The sequence below is a fragment of the Coenobita brevimanus genome, chromosome 116, assembly GCF_032717465.1.
Source record: "Coenobita brevimanus isolate Jiangsu-jjx chromosome 116, ASM3271746v2, whole genome shotgun sequence".
NCBI lineage: Eukaryota > Metazoa > Arthropoda > Malacostraca > Decapoda > Coenobitidae > Coenobita > Coenobita brevimanus.
The window spans coordinates 45152522-45168584 of record NC_137069.1 but is presented as its reverse complement, the minus strand read 5'-3'; positions in this window follow the sequence as shown (position 1 = coordinate 45168584).

The window sequence follows — 16063 nt, the reverse complement described above, 5'->3', positions numbered from 1 at the left end:
AGCAGAAAGTAAAAAATATTAGAGAGAGAGAGGGGGGGGAACGGGGAGCTAGTTCAATCCTCAGGCTTACGACATTATCCCTCTATCACGGTCGCCCCACTGGAGATAATTAAACTAAAGGTGTTGGTGTCAGAGAGAGAGAGAGAGAGAGAGAGAGAGAGAGAATGGGTAGTTCGTGTGTCAAGTAAGGTACTGACCAAGTGGTGACACATCGTTGGCACCCTGTTACACGCTCTCTCTCTCTCCTACACACACACACACACACACACACACACACACACACGAATCATCCTTTAAAGCATCATATCTTGTCTGACCCTATTTAAATGCACACCAACCCGGAATCGAACCCATACCCTTTACATCACTGACCCACACAAATCGTTAACACTCCCAGGCTCCTATGACTCACTCTCAGCTGAAGAAAATCGTCTGGGCTGAAGAAAATTGACAACTGACGATACACAATGAGAATCCTATCTAAACTAATGAGTGTTTCAGATGACTTCGATTATTCCGCTATGTATTCGTTCACACCTCGTTTTCAGCTTAATAAAACCGTGTGGAGTGGAATAATATACCTAAATTTACCCCCACCATGAGAGGGGTTGATCAATTCTCTCTTAGGCGGTCATTAATCCCTCATCCCATCTCACTCCAGACAGTTTTTTTTTTATGAGATCCTGCGGCGACGTAGTTAAAAAGCAGCCTGTCTTTAAGTCTTACGTAAAAATGCGTCTCCTTGGTTGCTAGTCAAATAGGCCCTCCACTCTGGCTACACCTGGCCATCAACTGAGCTAAAATAAAAAAAAATTGATATGTAACCAGATACAAATTGCCAGCCTTGCTAAACATAGCTTTCCAAGCACTCTCTCAAACACACTATGCGTCTCCTTGGTTGCCAGTCAGTTCAGACACACTCCATCCATGAACCCATAAGCCATAAAGAATTGTTATTAAATTTCGTCTTTCCGGAACACGTCGCTGTTAACAGAAGGCCTTTGGCTCTGTTAAGCATTATGAAGTGACTGATGGTAACTTGTGCTGAAGCCAGGCAGAGGTGGTAGGCAGGAGGGAGGCAGAGGGTGACAGGCAGGAGGAAGATAGGCAGGAGAGAGGCAGAGGTGGCAGGCAGAAGGGAGACAGAGGGTGGTAGACAAGAGGAAGGAAGTGGGCGCAAAGGGTAGGCAGGGTTTGGGAAAGGTGATTGGAAAGGGTGGTAGGAAGAAAGGTGGCAAAATGTGGTAGGAAGAGGAAGGCAGAGAGTGGTTGACACGAGTGAGGCAGAGGGTGGCAGGCAGGAGGAAGGCAGAGGGTGACAGGTAGGAGGGAGGCAGAAGGTATTAAGATATACACAGAATAAATATTAAGTAGTCCATCATCACAAAAACAGAAATGAAATACAGTAACTAAGAAAATAATAAACTGATGAGCAGGGGAACAGAAATACAGCTGACCTCTTTCGTACGGCAAAAGGGTACAGTGATAAAACCAGTGCAGTGATAAAAACGGTACAATGATAAGAACGGTAGTGATAAAAATGGTACAGTGATAATAACGGTACAGTAATAAAACGGCACAGTAATAAAAACGGCATATTAATAAAAAGGTACAGTGATAAAAACGGTACAATGATAAAAACGGTACCGTGATAATAACGGTACACAGTAATAAAAAAGGCACAGTGATAAAAATGGTACAGTGATAAAAACGATAGTGATAAAACGATACAGTAATAAAACGGTACAATAATAAAAAAACAGTACAATAATAAAAACGGCACAGTAATATAAACGGCATATTAGTAAAAATAGTACACTAATATAAACGGTACAGTGATAATAACGGTACAGTAATAAAACGGCACGGTACAGTAAAAAAAAGGCACATTAATAAAAAAAGGTACAGTGATAAAAACGGTACGGTAATAAAAACGGCACAGTAATAAAAACAGCACATTAATAAAAAAAGGTACAATGATAAAAACGGTACAATGATAAAAACGGTACAGTAATAAAACGGTACAATAGTAGAAAACGGTACAATAGTAAAAAACGGTACAATAATAAAACGGCACAGTAATATAAACGGCATATTAGTAAAAACAGTACACTAATATAAACGGTACAGTGATAATAACGGTACAGCATTACAGGTGGATATGGAGGGTCGAGTGGCTGAGGGATACAAGCTTCACGAAATAAAGAACGGTACAGCAAGACAAGAAAGATACAGTTAAGGAGCTGTATAGGGAAAAAAATAATATAGAGAGGAACAACACTGTGTCTATAATTGTATCAGATCATTTCAGGAAGAGAGATGTCCAAAATCAACCCTTCCTCCAAGTTGGCGATGTAGGAATTGGGAAAGGGAGTCTGCAAGAAGAGTGATGGTTGTGAAAGTCGAAGTGTTTTAATGGCTATCTTGTGTGTGTGCGTGTGTGTGTGTGTGTGTGTGTGTGTGTGTGTGTGTGTGTGTGTGTGTGTGTGTGTGTGTGTGTGTGTGTGTCAGGGGTCTGTGTACGTCTCTGGTAGAACTGACAGCGTGTGAAAATAACTGACAGCGTGTGAAAATAAGGAAGAAAGTGAAAGGACATACTGTACAACCAGCACCCACCTTAAATGTCTGCCATGGTGTGGCCTTGAACCCTTGACTCGAGGCTCACGCATCACCAGACGAGTATGCTAACCATCGGACCATCGCAACTCCTGGCTGGAACAATAACAGTAGGATTGCTAACAGATGAACAAAAAGTGTACTGAAACGTGAAGGGTAATGTCAAGAACAGTGCAGTGTGACAAAAACGGTACAGTTTGACGTGAACGATACAGCCCTACAGAGGAATATGGTGGGTGTGGGCTGAGTGGATGTTATTGTAGTAGTAGTAGTAGTAGTAGTAGTAGTAGTAGTAGTAGTAGTAGTAGTAGGAGGAGGAGGAGGAGGAGGAGGAGGAGGAGGAAGAGGAGTAGGAGTAGTAGTAGTAGTAGTAGTAGTAGTAGGAGTAGGAGTAGGAGTAAGAGTAGGAGTAGGAGTAGTAGTAGGAAGAAAAGAGTTAAGTAATACACAGTTGAACAAGCGATGCAGTATGGAAGAACTGTACTGTGACAAACGGTACAGCTGCCCACAGGGAACGAGAACGGTACAGTAGGGTAAAAATGGTAAGGTGCAACAGACATGAAATAAGTCTAAACAGTGTAACGTGAACGGTACAGCTACACTACAGGACGAGAATGGTACAGTACGAGATGAACGGTACAGAACAACAAAAAATGAAAAGTATGACACGACGGTACAGCCAAACAGGTGAATAATACGGTGTACTGAGTGTGTGGGTTTTGGGGTACAGATAAAAAGAATGGGTATTACTTCTGAAATACATCCAATGAACGGGAAATGAAATTAACAGGTTCATCATTTAAATTAAGTAGTTTTAAGCAATTTCTCTTCTATACACTTTCGTCGGCAAGGCACTATTAAGTATATATATACTGTACTTGGTAAAGGAGAGGGAGAGGATTTTCCACCCCTTAGCTTCGTGTGAACCCTTCCCCGTTAAGCGTAAGTTTGGTTAGGTTGGACTGGCTTGGACTGACTGACTTGGCGTGGCTTAGACTGGGCTTGACTGGGATGCCTTGAGTTGGGTTTAGCTGGGTTTGGTTTGGTTTGGTTGGGTTGGGTTGGGATGGGGAATGTTGGGTTAGGCTGTGTTAGGTAAAGTGGGGTTTGGCTGGGCTGGGTTGGGTTGGACTGGGTTGGGCTGGGTTGGACTGGGTTGGGCTGGGTTGGACTGGGCTGGGTTGGGCTGGGTTGGGCTGCGTTGGATTTGGTTTGGTTGTGTTGAGTTGTATTGTGTTGTGTTGTGTTGGGTTGGGTTGGTGTCACGAGTTGGTGCGATCATATATTTAAATAAACTCGTGACATTAAACTTTGGTGGGAAACCGCGAATTCTAGTGGAATCCCAGTATGTATCACTCAGTCAACCGCCACGTATTCACCCGATCGGGAGTGTTTTCAGAACCATTTTTCACTGTTTCATAAGTGATCGTCTTTGTGCGCGACATTAGCACCTCTGCTGAGTGATTTGTTATGGGGGTGTGTCGCTCATACTAGCCGTTAGCAAGTGCGGCTCGACACTCGCCTCTCTCTCACGATTTGAACTCAGTCAGGATTTGAGCACCGTGGAAGCAGGTTTGACTGGGCCAGAGCAGCGTGTGTGGTGGCATCTTTCCTCAGCCAATGCCCAGTTCCCGCCGCCGGCATTGTCCAGTTCCTGAATTCCCACCTAGCGTAATTTGACAAGAAGTTCAGCGAGGCAGCGTCCTTCCTCAGCAATGACGCCCAGTTCCCGCTTAGCCCACTCTCTGACCAGTATTTTTCTTTTCGTATTTTCCTAGGTTTAAGAGCTTGGCTTTTGAGTGAGCGAGTGAGTTGTGTTCTCCTTATTTTTGAATTCATAATGAAACATGTAACGTAAATTTGTTTCATTGTAATCAATAAATTAACAGTTCTTTTTCTTGAGCTTAATGTAATGTAAACTCGTGTTTTGTTTCTCCATTAAGCTTATTTCACTTATAGCTCCTAGTTTGCATAAATGCTTTGCATTATTCGTAACTGGTACTTAGGCCAGTCCTTTTTATTAACTTAAATCTGTTGTGCCATCTAGAAGTTAATTGCACCAGCAAGAACCTGTTTATCATTAATAGCATTAGTTATTGATTGTCAGGGGTGGAGTCACTTTCTCCAGAGGCCAACAGTACTAATAAACAGCATGTGTGAGTGGCTGGATGAATCACTCTTGCGTGATAATCAAAGACGGTGAATAAAACCCACACTTGTAGACGAAGAATATAATTACCAAACAGTTTCGGTGGACACTGACAGTTTCATAGAACTTGTAAAATTATGTGTGACTTCGAATGCTTTTTCATTTAACAACAACTTCTACATGCAACGTTTTGGTATGGGTATGGGTTCTCCATTGTCACCCATTTTAAGCAATTTATATATGGAGTATTATGAAACGGAACTACTGCCACGAGTTTCTCCCCCTCAGCTCATTTGGTTTCGTTATGTTGATGACATATTTTCATTTTGGCCTTCAGCACTTGATAATTTTGACGAGTTTTTCACACACCTAAATAATCTTGCTCCCTCCATTAAATTTAAAGTTGAGTGGGAGAGCGGGGGTGTTCTTCCCTTTCTTGATGTGCTGGTGATGAAGCAAAATCATTCACTTAGCTTTAAGGTGTATAGGAAACCAACCAGTTGTAACTTGTTCATTCATTATTTTTCGTATCATCATTCTGCCACAAAATTGTCTGTTATCTCATCAATGTTCCTTAGAGCCCTTAGAATATGCAGTCCAGAACATATACAAGAAGAAAACAATCTCATTTGGGAAATCTTCCAAAACTTAAGGTATCCCAAATGGTTCATTAAACAAGCATACCTCCGCGCTAGGCGATCTTACTACGTACCTAAAGAACCCACCACAGAAAAGAAACGTTTCCTCACTTTGCCTTATGTTGCAGACTTGAATATGTTAAAGTTAATAGGTTACAGTAGTGATGTAAATATAGCATTTAGGTATACCTCCACCATCAGAGCAATGTTAGTAAAGAACAAATGTACAACATATTCAGAAGCAGGCATATATAAAATTCCTTGCAAAGATTGTGAACTAGTTTACATAGGAGAAACAGGTCGTAGTTTGGAAACACGGATTAAGGAACACAAGTATGCCATAAGAACATGTAATTTAAATAATGCAATATTTAACCATGTTTGTGAAGCCAACCACAGAATTGACTGGCAAGGTAGCCATCTATTGTATAGAAGTCATGACTTTCGGAAACGAAAGATTATTGAAGCCATGTGTATCCAGAAATACGAGAATTTCAACCTTAGTGAAGGTATGTACAAGCTAGATCCAATAATGAGGTCCCTAGTGGAAATGTCCCTTCCTGCTAAGACACAGGTAGGGTCAGATAGGAATTACACCTGACCTGCCCGGTAATGTCCCCCCTGGGGTTTATCCCCGCTTACAATCTACCCCACCCCACCTTTACCCCCCCTTCCACACACACACGCATAAAAAGGAACTCTTGTATAGTCAATATGTCATTCCCTCTCACTATCTTGACCACTGAAGATGGTGGCAGTGTCCACCGAAACTGTTTGGTAATTATATTCTTCGTCTACAAGTGTGGGTTTTATTCACCAGCATGTGTGAGTGATTAGTCTCTGCTGTGTACTGTTGAGAAAGTTTATAAATTCTCATCCTTAGAGAATCGGCGAAGTAAGCCGACATAAAGTAATCATTGCTTGATTTTCACAAGTCAATTCTTTGTCCTGTTCTCAAGTATTATTGAATATTACTATTTAATATTACATACTCTTAAAAATCCCGTGACACTTGGCGACCTCATTCCAGGATATTAACTCCTACCTCTAATGCTATTCACGAGATAATATTTACTCACTCATACTAAGGTATTTATCATTAAAGTCTATTGGCACTATCTTACTGGTGATTATTAATTCTTTGTTATTAATTTATGTAATAGTTTTCACAGTCAGTTGTTTGTTTAATTTTCTTTGTTTACCAGATTAATTAGATAAAACTGGTCACCACCAACCTGTGCCTATATTCTTTATTCTCGATTATTATTGGCATCTTTCTCTGCAAAATTGCAGTCAGTACTGAGTCTCTAGTTCACTTAGATTGACTTAGCATCATGTCTACCAGCGTCTATGTACAGGAAGCTAAAGATATGGGGCTTACAGACCCCGAGAAAATAAAGGACTATGTCCTCTCTCGGTTTAATTATGAGCAGCAATGCGAGAATGATGCTCGTCAAGTGTGTCGAATTCAGCGTGAGGAACGCGAAAAAAAGCGCGAACACGAGCGAAAACAACGCGAACTCGAGTTAGAACATGAGCGAGAACAGCGTGAGGAACGCGAGAGAGAACGTCAATACGAGTTACAGCAACGCGAGAGAGAACGCGAACATGACCGTGCCGAGTGAGAAGCACGTGAAAAACATGAACTTGAAATGTTGAAGCTCAAGCGAGATTCCTTGGCTTCAGACACATCTGGTGCAGCTGGCCCAAGCTCCACGAGCGCTATCCCTGCACATATTATGGCGACCCCACACATCAAGCTTCCTCCATACAAGGAAGGCGGGCAAATCGAGCCATACATAGCTCGTTTTGAAGACATGGCTCAGCTTTACCAGCTGGATGATGCAGCTAAGCGGCTCCAGTTCCTTAGCTTGTTTGAGGGCCCTGCTCTCGATATTCTCCACAGAATTCGTGGAGACAATCTCACGTATGAGATGATGAAGGCCGCACTCATCAAAGCGTACGGTCTCACAGTTGACAACGCCAAGAGTCAGTTCATGCGGGCGCGTTTACAGGAAAAAGAGACTGCTGTTCAGTTTCTTGACCGCCTTACTGCTTACTTAGATGAGTGGATGGAGAAAGATGAAACTCCTTCCATGCGTGAGGGGATAATCGACCTTATGCTGCGCACGCAGCTAGAAAAGTCGTGGCCTACTGAACTTATGGCTCAGCTTAAGATCTGCCAGGTAAGAGATGCCAGCCAAATGGTGAAGAAGGCTGACGCATTCTTCACTGCATAAGGGTATCAAACTCGCAAGCAGCATACCTGGAACAGGAAACCTGATAAATCTGGGAAACCGTCTCAGACTGAACCCCAGCAACAAGGCTGTTCCCAGAATAATGGCCAAGGTCCAAAACCGCAGAGGAAGGACCAGGGGCAAAACACTCAGAAGCCTGAGTGAAAGAGGTACAACAGGTACCCTAACCAGTGCAGTATCAGCCACGCAATCGACTGTCGGGACAAATCTTTTCAGCACCAGCCCCAGTGTATCAGAGGCAGGAGGCTAACGCAGCCTTCATTCCTCAGCAGCAGCACAGTGGTGTTGTCCCTAACAGTACGGGTACTTCCTCACAGTTCACTAGTCCCAAGGTGACCATGTTTGCTGCATCATTTATTCAGCAGCCTAATCAGTGGCTAGCTGCTTCCTTCACAGGCCCTCCCACAGGTGACAGTACCTTCCTTGTTCAGCCAGGGTTTGTGGGAGACATTCCTGTGAAGGTCCTGAGAGACAATGGGTCCTCAGGTTGCTCTGTCAGGCAGAGTCTAGTTCGGCCTGAGCAGTACACAGGTCGACAGAACCAAGCTAACCTTATTGATGGATCAGTGAGATTGTTCCCTGAGGCACATATCCAGGTGGCATCTCCTTTCTGCACTGGCTTGACAGCTGCTGTTTTCATGCCAGAACCCTTGTTTGACCTCATTATCGGCAACATACTGGGCGTCAAAAACAGTTGCGCCATAGATGTTGCTACTCAGACTTTGACTACAGTAACAAGAGCCATGGCCGAGGCTCCGAACTGTGTCACCCCGGTGACCATTGAATTGCCACAAGATCTGATGTGTAGCCAAGTTGTGGTTCAAGAACAACACTGACCTGACACTTGCTGTCGTGCAAAAGAAACAAAAGGGTAGAGCGATAAAGTATTCACGGGGAGGTCAAGGCAAGTTCCTTCGTAAACAAGGACGGCTGTACTGTGAGTCATGAACACCCCAGGGCGAGGTTCGACTGCAGTTCGTTGTTCCCGCGAAGTATCGCCGGGCAGTGTTTGAATGGGGTCATTGTTCAGCTTCAGGAGGTCACATGGGCAAAAGGAAAACCCAGGGCCGTATCCGTGCTGACTTTTTCTGGCCAGGAATGGGACGAGAGATAGATAATTTTGTGCGTTCCTGCAATGTGTGTCCACGTACCACTAATCAGGGACATGTCCTTCCTGTGCCATTTGAAACCACACCCGTAATCTCTGAGTCAGTTGAGAAACAGGGCAGTGGTGAAGTGAGTGCAGACCTGACGTCTCGCCCGTTGGCCCCACAGGGCACAGCACGTCCAGGGCCTGTACATACATATGTACCGTAAGTTAAGGGGGAGTTTGAGAACCCCGTAGAGACAGTCCGAGGCTGTGTATGAATTACCTTGTGGAACGTCTCGAGCTGTGGGCCTCTCTGAGGATTCCTGGAGAATGCACATTATTCACATGAGTGTTCACACCCACGGTGGGTGTTAAAATGTGACCTGCCCGAGATTGCGTAGGAATTCTCAGCTTCCTAATGTTAATCGTAAGTGTAGAGTTAGTTTAACCAGTAAACTGGGTCCCTAGCGAATTGCAGCATTTGATGTCCTGCAGAAACGCCAGTCTTTTCACTCTTGACCACATTCCCTGGTTAATTTAGCGAATTGCAGCGTTTGATGTCCTGCAGAAACGCCCAGTCTTTTCGCCAATTAAGTTTAGGGTTTAACCAGTAAGCTGGGTCAGCGTTTGATGTCCTGGAGAGATTCCTTGACTACGTTTCCTGGTTAATAATGTAAATAGTGTATTTTTTGTAACATAAGTACTGATTGCTAGGCAGAGAGAGAGAAATGACACTTTTGATGCTCCACCTTGATTGCTTTCGCAGGTGCAGCTGGCGGGTGCAGCACTGCCGTGCAGAACAGCTGATCGCCCCTGACGCATGCTGCCGCCTCTTCTCTTCTGCCTCATCATCATCATTTACTATTGATCTGCATTATGGAATTTTACACATAGGTACAGTTACAACACAACTGTCACACCTACACCGTGTATTACATACATCATGCTACATAACAATTAGTTGTTAACGTAAATGTATTGAACTTTTCACTCAGTTTGACCTGAGTACAGGATTTTTCACCATCGTCACAGAGTTTTTTCCTCAAGCTTGCTTCTATTAACATAAATACGAGGTTTTTTCGCTTACTGGCGACTGTGACTTTCTCCTGTAGCAGGATAGCACACACACACCACAGTGTGAATCTTGTGTGACTGAGTAGGATTTATATGTATGTATATTGATATTTTTTTTTCCTGAGAAAAATTTTTTATTTTGATGGGGCATAATGTCAAGAGTTGGTGCAATCATATATTTAAATAAACTCGTGACATTAAACTTTGGTGGAAAACTGCGAATTCTAGTGGAATTCCAGTATGTATCACTCAGTCAACCGCCACGTATTCACCCAATCGGGAGTGTTTTCAGAACCATTTTTCACTGTTTCATAAGTGATCGTCTTTGTGCTCAACATTAGCACCTCCGCTGAGTGATTTGTTATGGGCGTGTTTTGCTCATTCTAGCCGTTAGCAAGTACGGCTCGACACTCGCCTCTCTCTCACGATTTGAACTCAGTCAGGATTTGAGTGCCATGGAAGCAAGTTTGATTGGGCCAGAGCAGCGTGTGTGGCAGCGTCCTTCCTCAGCAGACACCCAGTTCCCGCCGCCACCATTGTCCAGTTCCTGAATTCCCACCTAGCATAATTTGGCGAGAGGTTCACCAGGGCAGCATCCTTTCTCAGCAACGATGCCCAGTTCCCACTTAGCCCACTCTCTGACCAGTATTTTTCTTTTCGTATTATCCTAGGTTTAAGAGCTTGCCTTTTGAGTGAGCGAGTGAGTGTGTTCTCCTTATTTTTGAATTCATAATGAAACATGTAACGTAAATTTGTTTCATTGTAATCAATAAATTAACAGTTCTTTTTCTTGAGCTTAATGTAATGTAAACTCGTGTTTTATTTCTCCATTAAGCTTATTTCACTTATAGCTCCTAGTTTGCATAAACGCTTTGGATTATTCATAACTGGTACTTAGGCCAGTCCTTTTTATTAACTTAAATCCGTTGTGCCATCTAGGAGTTAATTGCACCAGCAAGAACCTGTTTATCATTAATAACATTAGTTATTGATTGTCAGGGGTGGAGCCACTTTCTCCAGAGGCCAACAGTACTAATAAATAGCATGTGTGAGTGATTAGTCTCTGCTGTGTACTGTTGAGAAAGTTTATAAATTCTCGTCCTTAGAGAATCGGCGAAGTAAGCCGGAATAAAGTAATCATTGCTTGATTTTCACAAGCCAATTCTTTGTCCTGTTCTCAAGTATTATTGAATATTACTCTTTAATATTACATACTCTTACAAACCCCATGACAGTTGGGCTGGGTTGGGTTGGGCTGGGCTGGGCTGGGCAGGGCTGGGGTGGGTTGGGTTGGGTTGGGTGGGCTGGGTTGGGTTGGGTTGGGTTGGGTGGGCTGGGTTGGGTTGGGCTGGGCTGGGCTGGGCAGGGCTGGGTTGGGTTGGGTTGGGTTGGGTTGGGTGGGCTGGGTTGGGTTGGGTTGGGTTGGGTTGGGTTGAGGTAGGTTGGGTTAGGTAAAGCGGGGTTTGGCTGGGCTGGGCTGGGTTAGGTTAGGCTGGGTTGAGTTGCTTTGGGTTGGGTTGGGTTGAGTTGGATTGGGTTGGACTGGGTTAGGTTGAGTTGTGTTGGGTTGGGATGGGTTGGGCTGAGTTGAATTGGACTGGACTTGACTAGACTGGATTAGACTGGATTGGACTGGATTAAATTAGGTTGGGCTGCATTAGACTAGGCTAAGTTGGGTTAGGTTGGATAATTTTAACGTAGATAAAATAACATACAAAGACGGCAACTGAAGAAGCCCCCCTAACTCTTCCTTACAAAGTGGGCTAGGATGCAAAAAAAAAAAGCATTTGCGACAGATACTTATACAGTAGAAGAAAGAAGTACTTATAATTGCTTAAGTTCACTAATGAGCATAATAATTTCAGTGTCCGCTAGTTGGGTGAAAAATTCCGAAAACCACCAAGAAATATGCTTACGAGCGATAAAGTGGATTACTATAAAAAGGTTCAGAATGATATGGAAGACAGACTAAAATGCATTATGGAAACAGGCGTCGAATGATAAAGGAACAAGTACATATACATTGCAATAAAAATGTTGCAACTGAAGGTGGTCCGTAAATAGCGCTGGACTAGAAATTAGGCTAAAGGGGCTGCTAGGACGGTTCAGTCTGCTGGTGTGGGAGTGGATGTGGCAGTGGGAGTAAGAGGGGAATAACTAAGATAAATTAGACATTGGTAACCCTAAACCGTCCCCACAACACACAAGAGCACCTGTGGGGTGGAAGAAGGGGTTATATATATATATATATATATATATATATATATGGACAATGCTGTATAAGACAAGGATGGTAAAGCAGTATGTGTGTGTGTGTGTGTGTGTGTGTGTGTGTGTGTGTGTGAGAGAGAGAGAGAGAGAGAGAGAGAGAGAGAGAGAGAGAGAGAGAGAGAGAGAAAGGGTGTGAGGCAAGGGGCTTCAATGTCTGAAATACTTTCCCCTTCCGACGTCCGTCCGTCCCAGGCAACACACAGGAAAGTAGAGAGAGGGAAGGGAGGGGGAGAGGGAGGGGGAGGGGGAGGGAGAGAAGGAAGGGAAGAGGGAGAGAGGGAAGGGGAGAGGGAGGGATGTGGAAGGGAAAGGGAAAGGGAGAGGGAGAGGGAGAGAGAAAGGGAGGGATGTAGAGGGGAGAGGGAGGGGAAGAGAGAAAGGTGTAGAAGGGAAAGGGGAGGGGAGAGGGAGAGATGTAGAGGGGAGAGGGAGAGAGATGGGAAGAGAGAGGGGTGTAGAGGGGAGAGGGATAGATGTAGAGAGGAGAGGGAGGGGAAGGGGGAGAGAGAGGGATGTAATGGGGAGAGGGAGGGATGTAGAGAGGAGAGGGAGGGGAAGGGGAAGAGAGAGGAATGTAGAGAAAGGAAGGGGAGGGGGAGAGGGAGGGATGTAGAGGGGAAAGGGAAGGGGGAGGAGAAGGAACTGGAGGGGAGAGAGGGGGAGACAAAGTGCGAAGAAGGCAGGAGGAGAGGGAGGGTAGAAGGAGGACACAGACGGAAGGAAAGGGAAGCGAAAATGGAAGAGAAAATGAGAGAGAATGACAGAGGAAGAAAGAGAACAAGAGAGAAGGACAGGGAAAAGAAGAAGAAACGGAAGAAAGGACAGGAAAACAGAGAGAGAGAGAGAGAGAGAGAGAGAGAGAGAGAGAGAGAGAGAGAGAGAGAGAACAGGAAAGGGCCCACTAAAAGAAACCCCTTCACTCCCTATCCCCTTCTACCCCCAGGTCACCACATACATCTTGACCTGATCTGCCCTTTACATCCATCCCCCGGGTCAATGTCGCCTGAGTTACGTGCCGTCCACCTCGTAAGGAAGAATATCGCTGGTGGGTTCCTTTGGGGTCAGGAAATATGTGTGACTTCAGGTGGAACTGAAGGCAGGGTTTGTATGTTGTGAAACGGAGGGATTTTAGTTGGGTTTTGTGGATTTATTTATTTATGTTGTTGTTGTTGTTGTTGTTGTTGGTGGTGGTGCTAATGTTGTCACTGTTGCTGTTGTTGTTATTATTATTATTATTATTATTATTATTATCGGTAGTAGTAGTAGTAGTTGCAGTGGTGGTAGTAATAGTAGTAGTAGTAGTAGTAGTAGTAGTTGTTGTTGTTGTTGTTGTTGTTGTTGCTGCTGCTGCTGCTGCTGTTATAGTATCATCATCATCATCATCACTTCTGCGCTAGATTTTTCTTATCTGATAAAATTGTCTAACGTTAGCAGGAATTTAATGCAAAACTCTGTATAGCCTACGCTCCATTAAACCAAGGTACGTATTGTTCCAGAGTTAATCAAAATCCTCAACCCATGTCTGGATTAAAATGCCTCCTTATTCTGAGACTCGGACCCTTATTCTGAGACTCGGACCCTTATTCTGAGACTCGGACCCTTATTCTAACACTCGGACCCTTATTCTAACACTCGGACCCTTATTCTGAGTCGCACAGTAGACCTCGCAGTACCTCTTTTCTTACCGACTTGATTTCCATAGTACACTTTATATTGTCTTGTGGTTAGGTATAGCGTTTTAATACCGGTTTATATCAATGACATAAACGAGAATAATGAGGTATACTGTCCAAAATAAATCGCTAAGATAAATGCGTTCAGAAAGCTCCAAGGACTCCTAATATACGACCCTTAAAAGGAATCAAACTGCACTTCCCCTTCACCCCGACAGGCACCGCAGTCCACTAAACCGCCAGGAGAAGGGACAAAATATACAATGACTCCAGGCTCCGTCATGTCGGTTAAGGAAGCACTCTAACATCTCTTCCTTAGCAATTTATTATTGGGTATGGGTGGTTAATATCCCACTGAAGTTTATTTATGCAGAGTATGGAAATACTGGAAGAATTTATATAAAACAGAAGAGGAGACTAACGTGTAATAAAAAAATAAATCGTTTAGGAAATGATGTCCGGGTGTTAGGATATCGAAAGGATTTATATAACACAGATGAGGACAATAAGCTGTTTTAAGCAAAACAAATCGCTTAAGAAAATGTGTTAGAAGGTCAGGATACTGGAAGAATTTTTGGAACACAGAACAGGATAGAAACGTGTAACAAACTAAATCGCTTGGGAAAAGGTGTTGAGGAGCTTCCTTACCCATGAGAATGAGGAAGATAGTATTAAACACCCACACCACACTTCCCCATTCACCACCAGGGGACAGAAATACGGACAGCATTGTTTCCCGGTATCAAGATATAACGTGACTCAGAGGTGTAAAACTGGGACACTGACTCTCTTGGGCTGCGAGTTTCCTAAATGTAAAGTTTCCGACCAAAAAATATCTCCCCCACCCTCTCTCTCTCTCTCTCTCTCTCGGGAGCTTGCCTTATCTCGCGGACTGACTCCTCTCTCTCTCTCTCTCTCTCTCTCTCTCTCTCTCTCTCTCTGCAGCCAAAATTATCTCAGGTTATTTTTAGTTACCCCACAGACATTCCACATACACTTTATGAAAATAATTATGAACTTTGCAATTTTGAAACCCCATTTTTTTATTTATTCTCGCTTTCTCTTAATGATTTTATTCAGTTTACGATTGGCTTTTCGGAGTAAACAAGGTGGCCGAATCGGCAGAGGTGGTCAGCTGTCCCAATGTTCGTGGGTTCGAATCCCGGCTGGGGCAAGAGAACAGTTTAAAGGGTTTGAATAGCAGACTTGCAGATTTTTTTTTTTTTTTTTTTTTATGTGAGGAGGAAAGAACCAAAGGCAACGAGCCCGCAAAACTGTTCCCTCCAAGCGAAAAACAAAATACAAGAGAGAGCCAAATTCAAGATCCATTCATTTCGAGATGCCTGGACACACTGTGTTTGAAAAACTGGAGATAATAGGAAGCAGGAAATACAGACAGAGGGAGACAGTTCCAGAGATGACTTGTTGCATAAATGAAGAACTGGGAGTAACGGTTAACTCATACATTAGAGAGTTGGACAGAAAAAGGCTGAGAGTTTGTTGCTAGACGGGTGCTACGCGCCCGTCATAGAGGTGGAGGAATGCATGCAGACAGTTCAGAGGAACAGTGACCATTGAAGTAGCGATGGAAAAGACATAAAGATGCAACAGTGCGGCGAAGAGACAGAGGTTGAAGGGAGTCAGTAAGAGGGGGAGAGTTAATGAGACGGAAAACCTTTGACTCCACCCTATTGAGAAGAGCTGTATGTGGGGAGCCTCCCCACACATGAGAGTTGTACTCCACGCAGGGGCGGATAAAACCCCTGTATAGAGTCAACAATTGTGCAGGGTTAAAGAAGGAACGGAGTCGGCTTAGCACACCCAATCTCTTGGAAACGGATTTTACGAGAGGTATAATATGATCTTTCCAAGATAAGTCCCGAGTAAATGAAACCCCAAGCATGTTCAAGGATGATGCAGGATGAAGCTGAATATTATTAAACATTAGTGGGTATACATGTGGAAGATTTTGTCGGGTTGATAGGTGCAAAACCTGAGTCTTTGATGCATTAAAAACAACCAGATTATTTTTACCCCAGTCAGAGATACGAGGCAAGTTAGACATTAGGTGTGCCATAGATTCATCCCTTGTTTGTTGAAGTTTGCCTAGGCAGGGTGTAAGCATAGAAGCACAGTTCTTGAGAACAACAGGAGGGACTCCATCAGGCCCATATGCCTTATTAGTATTGAGGCCTGTGATGGCAGAAAATTCATCAGCTGAAGAAATTCTAATGTTAGCCATGAGGAAGTCAGAGGGGGGAAGTGATGGAGGAATGCACTGGAATCGTCTAAGG